Here is a 7,241-nt window from a genome sequence, read left to right on the forward strand (position 1 = left end):
GTCATGTTGCACGTGCTGAATTGATTCAGGAATTTGGATATTAAACTAGTGATTCAAATTGTGGCTAACTCATTATTAATTATTATAATTGTGGATTACTCTAATTTATTGTTTTATGATCACATGGGATGGATTGACTTCAAATTATAAGATCCACTGCAAAACATTTTGCCATCTTATTATTTGGAAGTTGCTTTAATGTAATTAAAGCTTATGGGGTGATCTTCAATTTAAAGCTTAATTCCAAACATACAAAACCAGTTTCTGCTGAGTGGCAAGTTGAACATGATCTGTTGTGTTTAAGAAGGAACTGCTGATGCTGGAAAATCGAAGGTAGACAAAAATGCTGGAGAAACTCAGCGGGTGAGGCAGCATCTTTGGAGCAAAGGAAATAGGCGACTTTCGGGTCGAGACCCTTCTTCAGACAGTTCTGTTGTGTGTTAACATCTGTGTCTAATTTGGAATTTGGTTTGTGTTTAATGCTAAGAGGATAAAGATGAAATGTCCAGAGTGAAAAGTAGAACATTCTCTACAGTCTAAAATTTCAGTGAGAAATTGTGACTGTTCCAGACAAAATTAATTTGGCAATATATCCAGCCATTCATTTGTGTTTCCTCGTATTCACAAAATGTTATAACACATACAATTTGCCATTGTCTTTAACAGCTTTCAAAATACCTCTGATTCTTCCCTGCTACCGTGTGCTTTCCCCCCCCCCCCCCCCCCAAATGCTGCTTTTTTTTTTTTTTTAACGCTCAAAATGGAAACTGCATGACTACCTCTTCAGAGAATACACTCAGTTCATCGTAACTTGCTGAATTGACGAGAATTACGGCATTGCCCTCAGGAATGTTTGTAACCAGCGAAACTTTCATTTAAAGCACCAATATGTCTTTTTAATTTTTCAAATATTAAATACGGTTTCATATTAAATTCTAAATTTCAACATGTGTAGTGCTTTCTTCCTCTAATAAACAATCTTTTAAGACAATTTTCAAGTTTGCAATCGTAAAAATAGACATGTCTACATTCAAACTAGCTAAATATATTTAAATATATTTAATTGCCTCTATTAAATATGTAGACAAATTCATGATGTTGCTTATAGATAATTTGGTTAATAAATTTACTGAAACGGTACACAAATTAAATCAAATTTAATATTTTACTTTTTTTTTAATTATGCAGGGTTTTGATCACATTCTTGTATAGCTTGGCCATATTCATATTGTCCTGTTTCCACTGTATTCTAGCCACATGCACAATCTGACCTAATGACCTGATTTCCAGCTAAGCACTCTAAAACAATTTTCGCTTTATTTTGAACTTTCAGCACCCGCAGATATTTGAGAGTGAGAAATTTTGTGATCAGCGTGAGAGCGTGAGAATTCTGTCTTCAGCGTGAGGGCGTGAGAAATGTCTGAAATGCCTGAGTGTTACGCTCAAAGCGTGAGAGTTGGCAGCCCTGCTATTACTCTACAATCGCACATCTGCAAGTGCTCTACATCAGGCCCTATTCCAGAATGACTAAGATCCATACTTGGTTACATTTCCAGTGTAATCTGACTACATACATGACACCATTCCTACCCTCCTGTGGCTGTATGTCTCCTGTTCTCAGCTGCAATCGACCACCATGCTCCAGCTATACTTTGGCTTCCACGGCGGCTCAGCTTGCACTGGTGCAGATACAGGGTGATCATCCCAGCCCGTTTGATGAGAGTGGACAACTGAGGTAGAACCAAATGAACTTGGCTACCACTTGTTTCCAAACCACTTGATGTCCCTGTAAGAAGCAAAGCATCACCCTGGTGATTTTTGATGATGTACTGTAACCAGGTTCAGGAATGGAGCTACTTTGCAGAACTAAATCTGAATCCTTTCCAACTACAGCAGCAATCCTCCAGAATCCAACCCATGCCATCCAAATCGTAATAACTTTCTGGTGTCATGAGTGTTTAACTGTCATATGTATCACCAATATAACAATTACATTCTTACTTGTGGCAGCGTAATAGGCCCTGTAAATACAATACAAATAAATCAATAAATTATTAACAATAATACACTTTCAAAAAATCCAAAGTCCATTGTGCAACCAAAGAGCTCAGAACATGCATTGTCCCTGTTAGAGTGCGGGGCAAGGCAGACAAATGTAAGGAAGCTTGGCTGGTGAGGGAAATTGAGGTTTTGGTCAAGAGTTAGGAGGTGACATGGGACGGGTATAGGCAGTTGGGATCATATGCATCCCTAGAGGAGTTTCAGGAACTACCGATCAAACTAAAAAAGGTAATCTAAAGGGCAAAAAGGAGATGGAGACAGCTCTGGCAGATAGCATTAAGGATAATCCCAAGAGATCTTAGAAGTACATAAAGGGGAGAAGGGTAAAGAGAGAATGGGACCACACAGGTGTCAACTCTGTATGGAGCCACATGAGATGGGCAAGGTCCTCAATGAGTTTTTCCTGTTTTTATCGTGGAGAAAGAGGAGGACTGAGGAACTTGAGGTAGTCAATGGAAGTGTTGAGAGAAGTCAGCATTACAGTCGAAGAGGTGCTAAATGTCCTGACATGCATGACAAATCTCCCGGGCCTAATCAGATATATCCAAGGACACTGGGAAACTATTGAGGAAATTGCAGAAACTCCTCCAGGTGCCGGAAGACTGGCAAATGTTGTACCTCTATTCAAGAAAGGCTGGGAACTATGGGCCAGTGAGCTTAACATATGTAGTTGGAAAACTACTGGAGAGTATTCTGTAGGATAGGATATACATGCATTTAAATGGACAAGGGCTGATTAGGAAGAGTCAGCATGTTTTTTTACATAGGAGGTCGTGTGCAGTTATATAAGATGTAAAGCCACATTTAGAGTATTGTGTTCAATCCCGAGCACTATGTTATAGGAAAGATGTTGGAAAGGGTACAGAGAAGATTTATGAGGATATTGCCAGGACTTGAGGGTCTGAACTATAGGGATAGGTTGAACAGGCTGGGGCTTTATTCCTTGGAGCGCAGGAGTATAAGGGGTGATCGTATGAAGTATATAAAATCAGGAGAAGAATAGATCGGGTAGACGCACAGAGTCTCTTGCCCAGAATAGAGGAAGTGAGAACCAGAGAACATAGGTTCAAGGTGAAGGGGAAAAGAGTTAATAGGAATCTGACATGTATCTTTTTCTCACAAACAGTGGTATGGAACGAGCTGCAGGAGTAGATAGTTGTGGCAGGGATTATTGCAATGTTTAAGAAACAATTAAACAGGTACATGGATAGGACACATTTAGATGGATATGGGCCAAACACAGGCAAGTGGGACATATTGGTGGTCGGTGTGGGCATTTATTTCCACTCTGCATAACTCTATGACTCTAAAGAGACAGTCCATGATAGTTGCTGAGATTAGTGTTGAAGAACCTGATGGTTACTGGGAAGACGCCATTCTTGTGCATTCTTCTCAATGGTAGGAACAAAATGAGAGCATTGACAAAGTGGTCTTTGATATTTACTGCTTTTTTTGCAACAGCGCCTCTTCTAATTACTTTTGATGGTGAAGAGGTCAGTACTGGTGATGGACTGGCCAGTGTCTACCACTGTAACCTCTTTTGTTATTGGGTGCTCAAATTGCTGGACCAGGCCAAGAAATGGTAGCCTATCCCCAGTTGATCTGTAGTGACGATAAGCAAATTGCAGTGAGTCCCAGTCCTTACGAAGGTTGGAGATGATGTGCAGCATAACCAGCCTCTCAAAATGCTTCTTCAATACAGACGTTAGTGCCACCAGTCAGTACTCATTGAAGCATGTCACCTTATTCTTCTTGGGCATCAGTTTTATTCATGCCCTTTTAAAGCCAGTGGGAACCTCTGACCTCGCTGTGCAGATAGTGCTTGTGTTTGTCCAGTGGAAGCAAATCATCTTAGATCCAGAGGAAGCTTGAGAAATTGTCAAAAAAGGCAAAAAATTACAGTCTTTTCAGGTGAGGCAGAGGTTCACTTATACCCCCTCCAACCTCATCTACTGCATCCGCTGTTCCAGGTGTATACTCCTATATATATAATGGTGAAACCAAGTGCAGGCCCGGCGATCATTTCGTTGAACGCCTCCACTCAGTGACTGAATGAAAACTTTATTGTCATTCAGATATACACCTAGACACAGTGCACCTTGAACGAAATTTTGTTGCATTTTACTCTCCAAAATCAGGTAATAGTTAAAAGTTCTAGGTGCGTCCATAAAAATGCCTCATGCGCATGGTTCTGTAAAATAAATATATATAAAAAGTTTTTAAAAAGTGGCGATATTTAAAAAGTTCTAGCCTCGGTTTTGTTGATTGTTCAGTAATCTTATGGCCTGGGGGATGAAGCTGTTGCAGAACCTGGTTGTCCCGCTCTTCATGCTGCGGTACCTCCTCCCAGGGTTAAGCAGTATGAACAGTCCAAATTGTGGGTGTGTGGGGGCTCTGGTAATGCCCTCTAATCAGACAGCGCTTATACCCCATGTCCATGATGGAAGGAAGAGAAGTCCCAATGATTTTTTCCGCTGTCCTCACCACTCTCTGAAGGCACTTCCAGTCCGCAGCTGTACAGCTGCCGCACCACGTAGAGATGCAGCTGGTCATGACCGACTCAATTGTGCTTCTGTAGAAAGTGGCGAGGATGGGAGGGTGGAGGTGTAAACTTCTCAACCTGCGGAGGAAGTACAACCGCTGCTGTGCCCGTTTTGCCAGAGATGTAATGTTTGTGGACCAGTTTAAGGTGTCCGTTATATGCACCCCCAGGAACTTGATGCTTTTCACCTGCTCCACTGCTGAGTTGTTGATGCAAAGTGGAGTGTGACTGGGCTGAATTTTCCTTCTGAAATCGACGACAATCTCCTTGGTTTTGTTCACATTTAGGAGAAGGTTGTTCCTGCTGCACCAGCTCACCAGCTGTTCCACCTCCTCTCTATATGCCTGGTCGTCGTTATTGCGGATGAGGCCCACTACTGTTGTGTCATCCGCGTATTTGATGATATGATTAGTAGTGGACCTGGCGACACAGTCATGTGTCATCAATGTAAAGAGCAGCGGACTCAGGACACAGCCCTGAGGGGAGCCGGTGCTCAGTGTGATGACCGAGGAGGTGTTCTTCCCCACCCGCACAGACTGGGGTCTTTCAGAAAGGAAATCCACGATCCAGTTGCATAGTCTGGTATTGAATCCTAAGGGTGCCAGTTTGCTCACCAGATGCTGGGGGATTATCGTGTTAAATGCTGAGCTGAAATCAACAAACAGCATCCGCATGTGGGTGTTCCTCTCCTCCAGGTGTTGTAGGCTCAGGTGGACTGCAGAGGAGATAGCATCCTCTGTGGAGCGGTTCGGGCGATAAGCAAACTGGAACGGGTCAAAACTGGAGGGGAGTTTAGAGACCATGTGCTGCTTAATAAGCCTCTCAAAGCACTTCATTATTATTGGTGTGGGTGCTACGGGGCGATAATCATTCAGACAGGTTATTGTGGACTTTTTGGGAACTGGTATGATGGTGGCTGTCTTGAAACATGATGGAACAATGGCCTGGTTCAGGGAGATGTTAAAAATGTCTGTCAGAACCAGAGCTAGCTGGTCGGCACATCCCCTAAGCAGCTATGTTATCCGGTCCCCTAAGCAGTTATGTTATCTGGTATGTTATCCGGTCCGGCTGCCTTTCGCTGGTCAATGCCCTCCAGGATTCTGCGGACAGCAGTTTCAAAAGACAGTGTCTGTTCTCCTGGTTGTGGCTCTAATTTCCTCACTGTAGTGGTGTTCAGTGCCTCAAACCTGCCGAAATGATTATTTAGTTCATTTAGAAAGTCTGTGTCATCTTTACAAGACATCTGAAGGGCCTTGTAGTTTGTTATGGCCCGGATGCCTTCCCACATGTTCCTGCTGTTGTTACCATCCTGGAAGAAACCCTGGATTTTCTGTCCGTGGGCGCGCTTTGCTTCCCTAATTTCGCGGTTGAGGTTGGCTCTCGCTGTTCTCAGAGCCCCCAAATCACCAGATTTAAAAGCCGCATTTCGTTCTTTCAGCATGGCACGCACCTCTGCAGTAATTCAAGGTTTGTGGTTGGCCCGGGTTGTGATGTTCCTGATGACAGTGACGTCCTCCATGCACTTCTGTATATATCCCGACACAGACATGGCATACTCATCCACATTGATGGTTGGTTGTGAGTGGCTGCTGTCCTGAACATGTCCCAGTCCATGCACTCAAAGCAGTCCTGGAGTGCTTCTGTAGCTCCCTCAGACCAGACTCTAACCTGCCTAAACAGTCTGCCTAAACCTACCTGATATCCCAGTTGCTAAACACTTTAAACTCCTCCTCCCATTCCCACACTAACCTTTCTGTCTTGGGCCTCCTCCATTATCAGAGTGACGCCCAGTGCAAATTGGAGGATCAGCACCTCATATTTCGTTTGTGCAGCTTACACCCCAGCGGTGTGAACATTGACTTCTCTAACTTCAAAATAACCCTCGCTTTTCCTCTTTATTCATCTCTTTCCCTTCCCAGTTCTCCGATCAGTTTTACTGTCTCCGACTACATTTTATCTCTGTTGCTTAGTTGTTACCTTCTCCCAGCTAACAATAATATATTCTACATTTTCCTTGATCTGCATTCCCTTTGTCTATTTCACACCCTAAACTTCTTATCTATGTTCCTGCCTCCACCCTGTCTGTAAGAAAGGTCTGGACCCGAAATGTCACCCATTCCTTCTCCCCATAGATGCTGCCTGACCCGCCAGTTACTCCGGTAGTTACTCCAGCATTCGGAGTAAACCTTCAGTGCTTGAGCAGCATCTGCAGTTTTAAATATCCAACTGAAAAAAGTTGGGACCCAAAATGTCACCCATTCCTTCTTCCAGAGATGTAGCTTGACCCTCCAGTAACTGCTGTTACCCCAGCACTGCGCTTTTAAGAGGGAGTTAGATGTGCCCTTGTGGCTAAAAGGATCAGGGGGTATGGAGAGAAGGCAGGTACAGGATACTGAGTTGGATGATCAGCCATGATCATATTGAATGGCGGTGCAGGCTCGAAGGGCCGAATGGCCTACTCCTGCACCTATTTTCTATGTTTCTATGTTTCCATCCCGCTGAGTTACTCCAGCATTTTGTGTCTATCTTCGGTGTAAACTGCATCTGCAGTTCCTTCCTCCACAAAATTGGTAATTAAGGTCTGGACCCGAAATGTCAGCCATTCCTTCTCTCCAGAGATGCTGCCTGACTCACCAGT

The sequence above is a fragment of the Leucoraja erinacea genome, chromosome 20, assembly GCF_028641065.1.
Source record: "Leucoraja erinacea ecotype New England chromosome 20, Leri_hhj_1, whole genome shotgun sequence".
In the NCBI taxonomy this organism is placed as follows: domain Eukaryota; kingdom Metazoa; phylum Chordata; class Chondrichthyes; order Rajiformes; family Rajidae; genus Leucoraja; species Leucoraja erinaceus.